The sequence below is a fragment of the Protopterus annectens genome, chromosome 13.part0 (genome assembly GCF_019279795.1).
Source record: "Protopterus annectens isolate FY-2018-M chromosome 13.part0, PAN1.0, whole genome shotgun sequence".
Taxonomy (NCBI): Eukaryota; Metazoa; Chordata; order Ceratodontiformes; family Protopteridae; genus Protopterus; species Protopterus annectens.
This window is the reverse complement of record NC_056747.1, coordinates 139626362-139644168: the sequence shown is the minus strand read 5'-3', so window position 1 is coordinate 139644168 and position 17807 is coordinate 139626362. Positions and strand designations below refer to the sequence as shown.

Here is a 17807-nt window from a genome sequence, read left to right as displayed (position 1 = left end):
GAGAGGGAGGGTAGAGGAATGGTGAGGATGCAGGGAGTAGAGTTGGTAAAGGTGGACGAGTTTAAGTACTTGGGATCAACAGTTCAGAGTAATGGTGAATGTGGAAGAGAGGTGAAGAAGAGAGTACAGGCAGGGTGGAATGGATGGAGAAGAGTGTCAGGAGTGATTTGTGACAGACGGGTATCGGTAAGAGTGAAAGGGAAGGTCTACAAGAGTGTAGTGAGACCAGCTATGTTACATGGGTTGGAGACAGTGGCATTGACAAAAAGGCAGGAGTCTGAGCTGGATGTGGCAGAGTTAAAGATGTTAAGATTTGCAATCGGTGTGACTAGGATGGATAGGATTAGGAATCAGTATATTAGAGGGTCAGCTCATGTTGGACAGTTTGGAGACAAAGCAAGAGAGACGAGATTGCGTTGGTTTGGACATGTGCTGAGGAGGGATGATGGGTATATTGGGAAAAAAATGCTAAGGATGGAGCTGCCAGGTAAGAGGAATAGAGGAAGGCCTAAGATAAGGTTTATGGACGTGGTGAGAGAGGACATGCAGGCGGTTGGTGTGACAGAGCAAGATGCAGAGGATAGGAAGAAATGGAAAGAGATGATCCGCTGTGGCGACCCCTAACGGGAAAAGCCGAAAGAGAATGATGATGATGATATACACATATATATATATATATATATATATATATATATATATATACATATACATATATATATATATATACATATATATATATATATATATACACACACACACACACACACACACACACACACACACACACACACACACACACACACGTAGAATAAAGAAATAAATGGAAAATACTGCTCAAAAAGACTTGTAACCAAACAAACAAGCAGTATAAACTACGACGAACGACTCCAAACCACCAGCTTAAGCAGATTAAACAGTTTTATTGCACGAACCACAAAGAAACTTGTATTCCTTTACCATAAACGCCTTAAACAATCACTTGCGTTTTCGTCATTAAATGACTTCATCAGATGACTAGCATATCCTAAAACCTTTAATTTATACTACAAACAAATCTAATCAACCAATAAAATTCAACCATTAATTAAAACTCCATTGTCATTTTATGTTACCCATTTGTTTAAAAGTTTAGATCAATTTAAAATATTGAGTAAGAAATGTTATTTAAGGAAAAATATAATAAAACATCATTTGTTAAAACACCTTTAAAATTCATATATTTCTATTTAATAAATGTATATATATATATATATATATATATATATATATATATATATATATATATATATATATATAATAAATTTATATATATATAGATATATATAAACAAATAAATAAACAAACTATATTTCATTCACATCTACTCAATGTTAATTAAATACATACACAGTGTCCTCTCCTGGCCACTCATGTAATTACATTCATAGTTTTGCAGATCTCAATTTTAATAGAGATATTATGGAAATACAATCATCCAACCCAGGGGGTTTATCAGCATCTAAAGGAATCTGCCACCTAAATTCAATTTTTTCTTCCCATAACCCCCCCTCTAACATCACATTTTACCTGTTCCAAAACTAAAAACTTGTATTTGTAGTTGGGACAAACTTTGGTATGCTTAAATAAGGCATTACTTTCTTTTCCTACTGAAATCTCATAAACATGCTCATAAATCCTTCTTTTTAATTTCCGTTCAGTCTTTCCTATGTAGAAGGATCCACATTTTTCACAAAAAGCCAAATATATTAAACCCTTAGATTCACAATTATAATATTCCCTACTATTTACATATCTTCCTCTACTTTCTAGGTATATTCTATCAGCATTTATAATGTACATACATTCGGTACAATGCCCACAATTGTATGTACCTATTTTATTTTTCCATCTATCTTATACCTATTATTATTCTCTATTATAGATCTTATATTATGTGAATTTTTAAAAAATTACTTTCTTGGGTATATTGACCAAATTTTCTGCATCAGTTAAGGCCAAAAATCTTTCCCATTCTTTTAAAAATATGTTTCTAACTACATTATTCAATCCATTATATTCTAGTATCAAAGTTTGCTAAAATTCTTCCCCTTAACCAATTTTATTACTATTCTCAAATCCATTATTCATATTTTTCTTATTATATAAATCGGGCAAAATTTGTCCCGTCTCCCTTTTTCCACTTCCCGTCTTATTTGTGAAATGAATGCTAAAGGATAATTTCTCTCGAAAAACATTCTTTTCTAAAAGTTCACATTCGGTTTTAAAGTCTATGTCTGAACTAGTCATTCGACTTCCTCGGACAAACTGTCCCTTCACTATATTTCTCTTACAGTGAAACGGATGGGCACTTTCAAAATGTAAATAAGAATTACAAAAAGTAGTCTAAATATTTTTGTTCTTAATTCTTGTCCATCTTTATAAACTTCTAATTCCAAGTATTTGACATTATGTTCTGAGATATTGCAAGTATATTTCAGGAAGTTTGTGGTGTTTCCTATATATTCCATAAACTCTAAAAACTTTTCCTTTCCAGCTACCCAGAAAATTAATTTATCATCCAGAAACCTTCTGTATATCTTCCAATAGTTTTTAAATTCTGAATTAAGTATGTATTTTTCTTCCCAAAAAGTAAGGATTAAGTTAGCATATGTAGGGGCGCAGGCCGCACCCATTGCTACCCCCTGTATTTGTTGATAAATTCCCCATTAAAATAAAGTTATTCTTTAGGACTAATTCCATTAACCAGGTACTTATTAATTTATCATTTTGGGTTAAGACCCCATCTCCATACACTATTTCTTCAAACATTTTTGTTCCTTCTTCATATGGGATGCTGGAAAATAAATCTGTATCATCTATTGTGGCAAATATTAGTTGCTCATTACCAGGACTATCCGGTAGTTCCTTCAATAAGTCCCAAGAATCTTTTAGAATACAATGCCTTTTCATCCATACATTTTTTTAACTTCTTATCTACAAATTTGGCTAGGGGGTTATGTTTTTGACCCCTCTGCCGAAACTATCGGCCTAAAAGGTGGATCTTCCTCATTTTTAAGAATTTTGGGTATACCAAATATCGTAGTGGTTCTGGGTTTATCTACTTTCAAATATTTAAAAGTATTAGTCTATAAGCTCTTCATTTAACATGTCCTGCAAAAAAATATCTATTTTATTGTAAGCTATATTCATTTCATTCACAGATACTATTGAATATCTAGTTTCATCCCATAGGATAGTATTCATTTTTACCTTCATATAGAATACTATCCATAATGACCAACCCACCCCCTTTATCAGACTTCATCACTAATTTTATTATTGTTTTTCACTTCAAATTTAAGTAAGAAAGTGATTATATGGTCTATACCATATCTTATTAGCTTGTTTCCTCACTTCCGATTCTATAATTCTCTCAACATTTTTTTATTGGGGATGTAATGGAGGGTTATATATACTTTTCCATTTCAATTCTGTCTTGTATTGAATTTTATTGTTAGGAACCATAATATTGAAGTTTACCTTCCTTAAACTCTTTATATCCAATATACTACTTAAGTCTCCTTTGCTATTGGTTATGAATTTAAGGCCCCTAGAAAATTAATCAAAATGTTCTTTCTAAAATTAATTCACTAAAATTATAAATATATTTATGCCCGTCTCTTACCATTTCTTTTTCCTGGTATATTATGGGGTGGGGACTTAATAAAAATTTCCCCCTCCCCCTTCTCCCACCCCTTCTCTGTGGAAAATTCTGCTGCTGAGGACCCTGCTTACTTTTCAGTCTCTCAGTCCTCCTTAAGGGTGGGAATGCAGTGTCATATTCCTGTCCATCCTCATCAAAAAAAATGTTCCATCATCAACATTAAAATTATTGTCTCTACTATTGTATTTATACCCATTAACATGATTAACATATATTTTATTAGGTATAGGGTAACATGTGCGATTCTCATATTCATTAATATCCCCCTCTAGCTTTTTGATTTTTCTACCCACTAAATCTTCACATTTCACATCTATACTTTCCTAATATTATAATACTTTTCCTTTTCTTCTCTTATTGAAAAAATTAAATCATCTTTAATATGCTGGTCAAGTTAATCGATATCTTTCTGTAACACTTCTTGACTTTTTATATTGTCCTTAATGATTAACTTCAAAACATCTATACCACATTTATTAAACACTTCTAAATGTTCCTTATGAAAATCTGTACCAACAACATTATTTGGAAATTTAAAAACACTTAGTCCCTTAGGGAAAATGTCTCTGGATATACACTCTTAAATATTCATTCTCTGTATCCAATGTTTTAAATGTATGCATCAATTTATGAAGTTTATCAATTTTATTTCTTTAAGTGTCATTCAGACCTTCTCGTTGGTTATTATAGTCTTGTTTAAAGACATATTTGCCTTTTAGCCAGTCAGAAGTCTCTTTATGTACATTAGTAACAGTACCTGAATTCAGGCCACGCTCTTCACGAACAGCGTTGTTATTTCCATTAGAACCAGGTCTAAATTGTAAAAAATATATCGGTGTTAGCAGCGTCAAAAGTACCTTCAATATTTCCATTATTGGGTCCACCAAGGTCGCCGGCTTCAGATATTACGCCAATAAGCTCCCCTTGCTTCAGAATACTCTTTCCGCTCCTAACGTTCAACCCTTCGGTTCTGAGGACACGGGATTGGATATTAACGCTGCTAGTCTCCAAAAACGACTGGCTGATAGGTGTAAGAAGTTCCACTAGGGCTGTCAGTTGGCCAATGGCCTCTTAGGATGAGGAAGTGGGGAACCATCCATCGTAAACCACAAACGTACACATAAAGAAATAAATGGAAAATACTGCTCAAAAAGACTTGTAACCAAACAAGCAGTATTCATGACGAACGACTCCAAACCACCAGCTTAAACAGATTAAACAGTTTTATTGCACGAACCACAAAGACACTTGTATTCCTTTACCATTATATACACACACTATATATATATATATATATATATATATATATATATATATATATATATATATATATATATACATACATACACACACACACACACACATACACACACACACAGTTTTCTTCTTTGAGAATAGAGTTTCTAGCAAATTTATATAATGTTCTGTAATTTTCATATTCAACAATTGAAATGTTATGTAATAATCTATTACTTTTGGTACATGCATTTATATGTTAACTATTTTATGTTTATCTTTTTGTTAATATTTTAAACTGGAGCCTAACTCCCCGGGCCTCTGCTGAAAATGGACATGCATCCAGTTAGACTAGCCCGGTCAACAAATGTAAAATAAATAAAAAATCAATTCAACATTACATAAATTAATTCCTGCCTTCCCTAAAGCCTCACTCCTCCTCCATAACTTTCTGTACATATTGTTCCTACAATTTCCATTTTTTTCTTTCTATGTAATCTGCTCCTACCCTTTTCTAAAGATTCCACTTCCAGATCTTTTATCCATTACATTACTCAATACTTCAAATACAGTTAGTTTAGACTTTGATTACCATTTTCTAGCAAATGCTTTTTTGGCAGCCGCCAGAATTAAACTTAACAAGGCCTTAGTATGTCTAGGTAATTCAGATCCTGTAACTCAGCTCAAATAATAAAATAAAGTTAAAATTTCCGTAGTTAAACCCATTTGCTCACCCAATATTTCTGACAAGAGTAAAGTGTCAAGTACACCCCCAAAATATTATGTTCTCATTTATGTCTCTTCCCTGTCACAGCTTCAAATTTGCCATTTACCAGAGCAGAAATTCTTTGGAGTCTACTTGGCAGACACGGGGTGAATTTCCAATTTCCCAATCACTGGTCCAGGTTATGCAAATACTTCCAAACAAAAATCCTAATCTCCTACATTTTATCATGAAATATTTTGAATGCCGTAATGATTAGCATTTTCTTTTTTACATTCAATTAAAACTCTACCAGAGCAGATCTTTCACTTAGGGACGGATATCAGAGTATAGGTAAACAGAAGGGGACATGGCAATCCTGAGAGGGAAGGCAGTCTCTAGCCTGCAGTCTAAATGTCTCCTTGGCTTCTTCCCATTCTATTACCTTTCCATCCCATCCCAATGCCTTGGTTCCTTTACCAGTTCAATAGTAAATTCCAGCCACCCCCTGGTATATTCTCTATACCCCTAATTGCAGTCATCCTTATCGACAAAAAATCTCCTCTCACGTTGGCTTAGTTCTTATATTCATAAAGTAGCAGAAAGTATTCTGATGTGTGGCTGTTCTAAGGATCTGCCAAAAAAAAAAAAAAAAAAAAAAAGACAGACACACCTTATTTCTTGAATTCCACCCCCACCTGCTTCATCATTATCCCTTTCAATTTCCTGACTAAAGGTGCCGGAGGTAATTGATGAACTCACAACCTTTATGGGGGGTTTTAACTACTCAAATATTGAGCCAAACAAGCACAGTACGACACAGCAACTGGAGAGCACAAACAGTGAAGCGCATTCTTCCCTCTTCAAGGGACTTCCTCAGAACAAAAAGATAGATCCCCACCCAGCCCTTAAATACCATGTCAATTAAAACAATTACCCAATAAATTAATCACAAAGCCATGTCAAAACAATTACCCAATAAATTAGTTAACCACATAATTTAAAGAAATATGTACAAATAGAAAAAATATATATGTACAATTACAAAAAAAAAAATACTGGATACCAAAATTCATAAGGAACGTAAATAATCTATCCTATAATGTTCTTCAATTTTAAACACACATGTAATGGCAGTACACAATGCCCAGGTACTCAGTTGCGTTTAGACGCAATTGCCATATTAACTCACAAATATCAAAATGAATGCCCAAATTCCTACCTGGGGATCTTTTGCCACTTGTTGTATGGCCAAAAACACAAAACTCCATTAGTCAACCTACCACACCTGATGTCTAAGTGTTCAGCAACTCTACTTTTAAGGTGCCTGCTGGTTTTCCCAACATAGAATATGGGGCATTGCTGACATTTTGCCACATATATTACATTGGGTTTACAACAGTTGAAATGCCCATTAATAAATATGGAAGTGTTGTTCAAGGGATTTCCTCAGAACAAAAGATACATCCCCACCCAGCCCTTAAAAAGAGGGAAGAATGCGCTTAGCTGTTATTAAAGTTTGTGCTCTCCAGTTGCTGTGTCGTACTGTGCTTGTTTGGTTCTCTAGTTCAGAGTTGGTTGAGAAGAACTACTCAAAATACTGACTGGGTAAACTACTAAAGAATGACTTGTCAAATTTTAACTAACTAATAAGATCAAAACAATTTGAAGAAAGGATACAAATTAATAATAAAGATTGTGGTCCATTAGATAGCCACACTATTTCTGCTCATCAATATTAACAGTAAAAATTAAACTTAGTCACAAATAAATCCCCCATATCAGACTTTTTCAATGAATACTAATAAAATAAATGGGTTCACTTTTGAAAACAGGCAGAGATGCTGCCAGTAGTGAGCCAATAGATTTGATCTGGATACAATCAAAAGCTTTCATGACATTATTAACCTCTGCATTCACGAACACAGGAAAAATAAAAACAAAGATATACTTAACTCAAAACAAAAAAGTCTTAGAATCACAAAATTAAATAAGCAGCAGAAAAAAAAGGTCTGACATAACTTTCAAAAAAAAAAAAAAATGACTAGTTGAAAGTACTAGTCTGAAATACAAATGGGTCCAACGGGATACTTATCAAAACTTCCAAATGAATGGAAAAATTCTGCTGGACCTTAATGGCTGAAAGCAGTAAGACTTTGAATTACTTCAAAAAGAGCAAAAATGTGACTGCAATATAATAACAATGAAGTGGTCACCTAGCTGCACGACACTAACAATCTCTGCAGACAAAAAGACAAGCCAAGACTCCAAAAGACAGAAGGAACATCCTTATAGAAGCTACAGCTACTAACTCATACCACACAAAACAAGTTCTATGGTGCTAAACATACCACTGCTTGTTATGCAGGACCAAAGAAAACACTAGGTCCCTATCACTCACCAAAATTAAACGTTTTATACAGATATGCTCCGATGTATGGCAGCATGCTGTAGTGATACCAGTTCACCAACGCAACTAAAACAATTTCACATAAAGCAGCCTGAACAATATTCTGAGCAAGTCAGAGAGAACCACTGTAGAACTCAGCAAAACACAAGGACCCTTCTCTATTAAACAATGGACTGTACAATTTACTAAGAGGAGAGCTTTGGCTTTTTTTGGAAGAAGCAACAGCAGCACTTGAAGGTTTAACATTTACTTATGCTGGTTATCTTAACTTTCCCAAGATATCACACTATTCTTCCTAAGAAAACAAAAACAAAAGTCAAATACCAAGCCACATCTTTTAAACAGTTTTTGCCCAAAGAAATACAACAGAATAAACAAACTAAGGTAGGAGGGGGATTAACTTATCATTTCAATGGCCATTACTAGCAGTGTTCCACAAGGCCTTGTAGCAGGGCCCCTTATTTCTGGATTACTCTTTTGAGAGCTTAACATGTGAAATGGGCTCCAGATGACAAAAGTAAATAACTAGGTTAACACAAAGCAAAGGTCTCCAAGGTCTACAAATGTACATCTGAAGCAGTAGTAATGAATTACCTCTCCTTTATGGTCAATAACCATTCTTAGACTCACAAAAAAGCATATTCAATTAGGATTACAAAAAAAATGACACAATCAAAAAAAAAAAAAATCTAAAAATGATGCTATACAACAGTTTGAACTATGGTTTGTGCATGCCTAGCAAAGTAAAAACAAGAAATGGGAAAAAAAAAAAAAAAAAAAAAAAAAAAGCATATTCTACGGCCAGTCTAAATCCCCAGGCTACCACTGAAATGCGTCCAATGGAAATAGTATCTCAGTTAAATTCAAAATAAAATTAAATACTAAAAGGCAATGTTTAATCAAGCTAGGGAAGGTCACTATACTACTGTATACCTCTCTAACCGGATCCATCACTGAAAATAGTACTGTACTCTGCAACTTTACAAAACAAGTCACCTAAAACAACTTAAACAGGAATAACCATTCCTTACTATAAAAACCATATTGCTGGAAAATGAAAAGTCCCCCACTGCTCACATCCTGCATGATTTGAAGCTTTGGGGGGGGGGGGGGGGGTGCAACATTTAGTTCTCCACCCAAAGATAAAGATAGGATGCCATAGGGTCCCATCCGGACTCAACCAGACATACCTGGAGAGAGGACAAAGGTGTGCTCCCTACAGACAGAAAGGGCCTGGTGTGAACAGGGACATAAAACATCCATCAAGGCTGTCTGGCTTATTGCCTCCCTCCGAAGAACTCACTCTGTACTGTACTGGTTAATGCTTGTGGTACAGACATGAACAAGTATTATGAGGGGAGGCTTAGTTGCTGGCAGGAAGAGGGGCAAAAATAGCACCATGAAAAATATATATGTATCGTGCAAAGTACAAAATTGCCTCAAGATGCCAGTGACTCGATAGTTATTAAACAGTAAAGGAAAAACAGACCATTGGGATTTATTCCATTTAGACGCTGTCATTTTATAGGGACACAACTGCACTGTGGATGCAAGATGGACCGAAAGAACAAAATAGTATTGCCAGTTCTAAACTAGCAAATGCCTCAGATAACACAGATTTGATTAGTAGCCTGCACAGTGGAACAGTCAGCAAAGAAAGGATGTAATGAGTGCTCAACTTACTTATCCATCCTGGGAAAGTGAGGAGATACTTGGAAAAGCCCTGACAAATGAGCTCCACTTGGGGAAAGAAAGGATTGCTGCTGTTGCAGCAGGATCTGCAATTGGGACACAAGACGACAATTCCAAGTACACAGTCATTTTAGCTGGGATCCACAAGACCGATGAAAAACCACACTGTCAGGCCAGGTGAGAGACAGTATAGGAGATGGAGAAAAAAGCACAAAACTTCTCTTAACCACTGTTTGAGGACTACCATCATCTCTGGGTCTTAACTCCTTCTCCTGATGTTCAAGGACACAGGGAGGGGTTGAGATTAATAAATGGGATTAAAAAGGCTGTGAATGCAAGTGAAAATGTGTTTCAAATACTGCATCAGTATGGCAAATGGCAGTCCAGATAACACTATTTTGGGGGATATACTATAAAATTCTGAGCACTTAAAGGGACACTGGGGAATTAGTACTGCACAGAGATAGACATGATGATAAACTCTTTTCTTCCAAAACTTTCTGGATGTGGCAGCTTCTTAACTGTAAATGTGTTATCTGCTTTTACATTTGCATGAAATCATTATGAGGTAGTTTGCTGACCTAAAGATACTCATTAACAGATACAAGGAGAATGGTGGTACAAATATATAATGTTGATAGCTACTCTTGAAAGGCACAGAGGAGGGAGTTGGTGAATAATGAGAAAAATATGGTGGTGTATGTATACCTGTGGGCTGTGAAGAGGTGGATTTTTTTCTTTTGAACATACAACTTCTTCACAAATAAATATGGAACCACTGTGTGGATTTCCCTTGCTTTCCAAAAGTGGGGATTTTGTTAAAGAATTCAGTGAAAGATGGTATTCAGATGTTATCATAAATGAAATACTGAATATGAGCTTTCTTAGACCAACTTTTTTGAACAATGGCATTAGTAACCATGTACATGGCAATTAAAGTGCTGTAGCTCCTCCTTAATCATTACTGATCAGACCTTACTATGTTCTCGTTAAGGAAGCATGTAAGCTACAGAGCGAAAGGCATACAAGTGTTATGGATACCAAAAGAAGATTTAGGATAGGTTTATACTAGTTTATAGCTGCTAAATTCCATACTTCTGGAAATATGCAAGATAAAAGGGAAAGACTGAAAATAAATGGTACCAGGTCATCAGTAAAAGTACATTAGGCTTCTATGAATCTGGGAAGCAAGCCATCAGCAGGTAGGAATCCATTATACGACAATTAGCAGCCAGCAAACAGACTTGGCTTCATACCGCTCAAGTGCACCTCATTACGAAGAACGTACCTCATTTGGGGTCTTAAAAATTTCATCTTCCTCGAAGTTTCACATTGAAAGGATACAAGCAGTGTTAGAAATTTTTTTTAACCGATATCCATGGTAAATAGAAAAGAATCCTATTAATAAATCAAAAGATCATTTTCATAATTAAAACCAGCATATTTAACCATCCTATGACCTTCCTAATTGAAGTTGTTAGTAAGCTGTTACTATACGTTCCACATTTTACCCATTTGTTCCATATTATGAGCGATAGTCTTCCTCATTTCAGAGATGGAAGGTTGAGAGCTATGCTTTGCAAGTTAGAGGCAAGAGCATGTAGAATTTTAATTGTGGCTTTGACAAACATTACTTTAACTGCTTAAAAATAAATGAATGCTTCAGCCGTTTTTCAGCAAGAAAGAAAAAAAATAATAAACCAACTAACATGATTATTTTCAGCTATTGAAATAAGCGAGTGATTTTATATTTTTGTGCAAGTAATCTGCAAGATTAATAATGGCAGTCTTATCAATGTTTTGTAATATACTACATCTGTTTAGCTGACATCTTACAACTGCAACACAAACTCTGGTATATCTCGCAATGAAATAGACCACGTGCTATGTAGCAATGACAAACTTCTCGATTTCTTTCAGCAAGACTTTCAGCTCATTGTTTAGCTGGTTCTTTACTAATGGCAGTTTACCAATTCTCTGTATTTCATCCATCCACAACCCATTTTTCCTCCATTTTTACACATGGGGACCAGATATCACTTTAAGTGACAAATCATCTACAGCCCATAGCTCTCAACCTTCCATCTCCAAAATGAGGAACACTCGCCTTCATAATGTGAAACAAATGGGCAAAATGTGGAACACATACTAAAATGGGTGGCGAAAGTCAAACACATTCTGGCTAGGCTTATAAATGCCCTAGGGCAGATAGCCTAGTATAAACCTATGAACCTATAATGGCTTGCTAACAACTTCAACTAGGAAGGTCATAGCATGGTTAAAATATGCTGGTTTGGCTTATAAAGAAGATACTTTAATTAATATGATTAATTTCTATTGACCATGGATTTTACTTAAAAAAATTCCTAACACTAAATGTGTGACAGACTCTTTCAATGTGGAACTTTTTAGAAGTTCGAGAAACATGAACTTTTTAAGACCCCAAATGAGGTACGTTCCTCGTAATGAGGTACCCTTGAGAGGTAAGCTACAGCCAATTTTTGAGTAGCTGACTTCTTACAATTGAAACCAAATTCTGGTATGTTTCACAATTAAATTGATCACGTGCTACGTTGCAATAATATACTTACTTTCAGTATGATTTTCAGCGCTTAGTTAACCTGGTTCTTTGCTACTTCTTACTAGTAGTGCACACAATTAAAGCTACGACATGTTAACCAGCTGCTACTTCCTGCAGGTTTGCTTCACTCATCCCTTGAGCTGCCTACTATAAGAGTTTGAGCAAATCACTTAACTAGCAATTATTTGGGGGCAACTGAGAAGGGCTCCTCAATGGTCTCCTGAACCGTAAGTTTAGGAACGACCTATGAACCTAGTCTAGGAACTGGAGCCGTCAATTGTTTGGTTAGAGTACCATAATTACTACGAATAAAAATAGTAGGTGTACAAAACATGAAACCGCTTAATCACATAAAACTCTAAAAAACAAACAAAATGACACTTTCGACAAAATCTTTCAAAAAATATATCATATATGAATGTTACACGGTAGCAGTCAGAAACTTGACATATTTTGATCTCTGCAAGCCGCATTGTTTCTAAAAAAGCTCAGAAAATACGTACCCAATTTCTATTTATAAAGATAATATAACATTTAAGAAAAATCATACAGAATTATTACTTTTAAAACACAGTACAAGTAGTATGTAAAATAGTATTACACGCATTAAAAAAAATAAAAGGCATATAATTTACAATCAAAACTCTGTAAACGTAGTAAAAAGTAAAACCAACCAAAATCGGTGTTACTCGTACAAAAGAATACAGTTAATTTCAAACTAAAGCACTCACCCAAACAATAGCAAATCCCCCACCATTGTTTTTCTATTTCTCTTTAATCCGTTCTTTCTTCCGTATGCGTTGCTCTCTACTCTGTATTCACCAATCAGGACTGTCCTTTCCTGGCTTGACTAATCAAAAAAAAGGCGGAATTAAGGGCGGTCAGATTGGTTGCCACCGGAAATGTTTGCTTACACGTGACGTAATCCGTTAAAGGTTGGAGATTAGGAAGGATTGTGTCACTATTATTGTCTTTTGCTGTTTGGTTGAAATTCGTCGTATACATCGCAACTGCAGTAGTGGTGCTTGTGCTACGGCTTAATGTCTGACGTACGCACTTAGCCCCAGCTTTTCTTTAGCTCTGTAGAAATTTGCAGTTAATCTTGTGTTTTTACGTTGTTTCCGGTATCGATTTACTTTGTTGTTTTGGTATTATCTATTCCTCCGGTTGTATGATTTAATTATGAGAATGTTTTCAGCACGCGCTTTTATTTTGTTTAAAATGGAGGTTTGTGTTATGTTGCATCATATTTTAACTATCAGAAGCATATACAACAAAGTCCATAAACTCCATGCCACCATAGACTTGTACTCCCCGGATATAGTAATCCTGACAGAAACCTGGCTAAAACCTCACATTACCAGTGAGCAAATACTCCCTACAGGTAATGGCATACTAAGAGTAGACCGGCTAAACAAGAAAGGAGGTGGTGTAGCTATAATATTTAAACAGCATCTATTTTTTTTTACATTTGTTTACCAGGATAGTCCGACTGGATACATGTCCATTTTCAGCGGAGGCCCGGGGAGAAAAGCTCCAACATAGATACATTAGAAAAATGTTACATATAGTAAAATATTTATGAGAAAAACAATTTACAGATTTGTTAAATCATGCTAGATATAGCTATAGCAAATACAGAAATTCTTTTACAGACTTGTCTTTTTACAGACTTGTTCAAACATGCTATCTTAAAATACAACAAATACAGATTATAAGTTTAGTTTATATCCATAGATCCTGTTGTGATTACAGGACCCATACCTCAGGTAAACATTTACAAGTGATGTTCATCATAATAAAGGCATCTATTTGTAGTCAGATTCAGTCAACAAGTATAAAGTTAGATCATTTCCATAATAAAAAGGTTTAGTTTCTCTACTAGAGTAAGCCAGAGGATGTTAGTACCCTAGTTTAAAGGAAGGAGCTAATCAGGGCTGGGAGCATGGACATAGCCAATGTGATTTGAAATGAAGTTTAAGACTCTTTTTGAATTGGGCTAAGGAGGTCACAAGAGTAAGGTTGGGAGGGAGGGAGTTCCATATTTTACCTACGGCATTAGTGAATAGAGAATTACCAGCTGAATTATAGGATTTGATTGTTTGGACAAGCAGTCTATTTGATGAGCAGAGTGAGTCTAGATTGCTGTATGGGATGATTATATTTTTCAGTGCAGGGGTGTTGTCTGGATGTTTGAGAATTTTAAATGCTTCTATAAGTTGGTTTAGCTGGAGAAGGCTTGGCAGTTCTATCTAGCAAAGGTTTTTTAAGTTTAGGCAGTGGTGTGTCCTATAGGGCATGCCAGTTGCAAATCTGACGATATGATTATAGCAGCTTTGTTAAGGTCAGGTCAGATTTGCTAAGGTTAGTAAGCATGGGAAAGTCATAAAGAAGGGTAGAGAGAAGATGAGTGGGCAATGGTTGCTCTAGCCGATCCAAACATCCAGATCTTAAAATCATCAGCTCCACAAATAGGCAATGAAGAAATAATATATACCAACCTCAAAATAAACCAGAACAAAACCATCAACATAATTGGTTGCTACTTCCCACCTGGCCAAAACATTCCTCCACTAGAAAACCTCCTCAGCTGGTCTACCCACCATCTCCCCCAAGAAACTATCATTTTAGGTGATTTCAATATTGACTGGCAATCCTGTTCTGGCAACCATCCAACCCATCATGTAAACCTTCATGGCTTCACCCAACTAGTCCAGTCGCCAACCAGGATAAATAAAAATTCCAGCAAGCACACTACCCTGGATTGGATACTAGTCATAGGTTCATACTAGGCTATCTGCCCTAGGGCATTTATAAGCCTAGCCAGAGTGTGTTTGGCTTTCGCCACCCATTTTAAATCCATTTTGCTATGCCCTTTTTCGAGGTTAGTATACTGTGCCTCTGTCTAACAGTGACACAGAAGTGATACCCGGGGTAAACCTACAATCTCCCATCCACTCATCAAGATTCCTCTTGAAGAGAGTCAATGAGGGACTCTGCCTAACCTGGACTGGGATTTTATTCCAGAGTGAACGGAGCCTCTGGGTTATGAATCTGTCCCTCCAGCATGTCCTATTTATTTCAGTGCTGAGGTTCAAGTCTCTCGAGCGCGTAGCTCGATGGGATTTGGATTTTCTGAGGTGCAGCATGTCCATTAATTCCTGGTTGGACATGGCTTTATATGTCAGGCACAGATCGCCTCTGAGCAGGCGGTATGCCACTGAGTAGAGCTGGAGTTTCTTTAACCGGGCAGCATATGACATCTGTTTGAGCCCTTTGATCCTCTTGGTGAGGTACTTTTGGGGTCTTTCCAGTTGCTGCAGGTGTCTGGTAAGGTACATCCCAAAAGGGTCGTACTCGGGATGTAGTCCTAAAAAGCTTTATTCCATAAACAGCGTCACTCCATAAAGCAATACAAAGAGAAACTAACAGCTGGTTAAGCGCTTTCAACTGGCGACCCAGTCTTCTTCAGAACACATTACAAAATACTTACAAACCTTATATAGTATCCCAATGGATTCATTTTCAAAAAAGCCCGCCAAAACTTTTAAAGGTGTACTATCCAATTCACTGAATTTGGAACTTTCATAATAACATAACATAATCCATTGGACTGTATAAATAATAAAAACATGTTGTTCAAAAAGATAACACCAATACAAAAATACAAAACTACAAAAAAATGTCCACTAACACCCTAAAATATATAGCGTCTGAAATGCTCCAACTATATGTAAGACTATTATGCTAAAGGATTCTAAACGTAATATAATATACATCCTATCCCTTTTTTCTGATTGAACATAAGATGAATCTCACTTTTAAAAAATATCACTTTTAAAAATGGTTAAAAATATATATGTAGTGAAAATCCACTACATCTATACTTATCCTATAAAAAATATATATATATTTATCTATAACTCTAAACATGTAATAATAAACTACTAAATAATACTCATGTGTAAATGAACTATCCTATACTAAAAAAGTCCCTGATCATAAACTCTTACTGTCAGGACAGTATCAGGAAGGGTTTAATACTGACAAAGTCATTTAATCCAGGATTCCTGGTGGCATCGGTAAACATCTGCCACTTACTTTCTAATGATGCTAGAATCATCTTCCAGTTCCCTCCAAATGGGATACAGTTAACTTGGTCAATAATGGCAAATCGAAAACTATGTTCATCCCCTTTATCCAAAATGTGTCTGTAAAGGGCATTTTTGTTATCACATTTTTGAATGCGATACAAATGTTCATAGATACGTTACGATACATACGATAGAACAGGAATCTACTAATCAAGCACCTAGACTACCATCTAGGAATTCCTATAGAGATGGAAATTTTCAGGGGGCAAACCACAATCCAGGAGGAATTTAAACAGACAGTGGAACAACTACAGGAAGTAATGAACAATTCCCACACCAGTTATTGTGCAGACACATCCATGTTGCATGATACATCATTGAAGCATCTAACTGATAATTTACATGAAAATATTGAGAGCTTTTCGCAAGTTGATTTTAGTTCTGATAGGACTAAGCATATATTTACTAGTTATGATGGCTTCAATGTTTTTAATTACACTGACGTGGAGGTAGATGAAGAATTTGTGAGAGTCATGAGTAAGGGTATGAAATTTATACCAACAGCTAGGATGGACTTAGTCGACAATATCAAACAAATTAAGTTATACTGTCGTAAACTCAATCTAGCAATCATGTTTGATAATGAAGGGCTACAAGAACCTAACCAACACAAAACAGGTTATCATAATATACGTAAGAGAAGTACGTATATTCCAATTTCTAATCCTAATATAACCAACTTTGAGAAATTAGTGTGTAAATACATATATTGGTTACATAAGAAACAGAGAGATGGTTCCATGGATAATGTTGCAAATAACAATCTCACACACAAGGAAAGGGAATGTTTGAAGCGGGTTATATGCAATAAAGAAGTTCGGATTATGAAACCCGATAAGGGTGGAGGGATAGTTCTATTCCCTTCTGTAGAATACAATTCCATCATTTATCAACTTCTACATAGAACTGACAATTATGAAAGTGTTTCTATTAACCAATTAATATAGGCCATAGACGAATTGATCTGGCAATTGAAGAGTATTTGATAGATAATAGGATTACTAATGACACCTATATGTTTTTGAAAAACGATCACCCAGTGTTGGCTAAAATAGTAGGTATTCCTAAGACACATAAATCATTGGACAATCCACCATTTCGACCTATTGTATCTGGATCAAAGTCGAAAACATTTAATATTGGTAAACTAATTGATGGTCAGCTTAAACATATATACAAGGTCATTCCACATATCATGAAGGATTCCTGGAACTTTTTAGGGAAGCTTACTAAGGATAAATGGAATCCTAATATTACGTTTTTGACCATCGATGTTGTGGATCTTTTTTCCAGCATTCCAAAAGATATAGGCCTTGAATATTTCAACA

General features: G+C 35.5%; 1 long non-coding RNA gene across 1 annotated transcript in view; it reads right to left on the bottom strand.

Moving 5' to 3' along the window:
- The window catches only part of LOC122788321, a 121209-nt gene extending 107985 nt beyond the window's left edge, over nucleotides 1-13224 (bottom strand). The window contains exon 1 of the long non-coding RNA XR_006362636.1: nucleotides 13057-13224. This is a non-coding gene — a long non-coding RNA (uncharacterized LOC122788321). The remainder of the gene's footprint in view (nucleotides 1-13056) is intronic.
- Between the last annotated feature and the right edge of the window lie 4583 nt (nucleotides 13225-17807).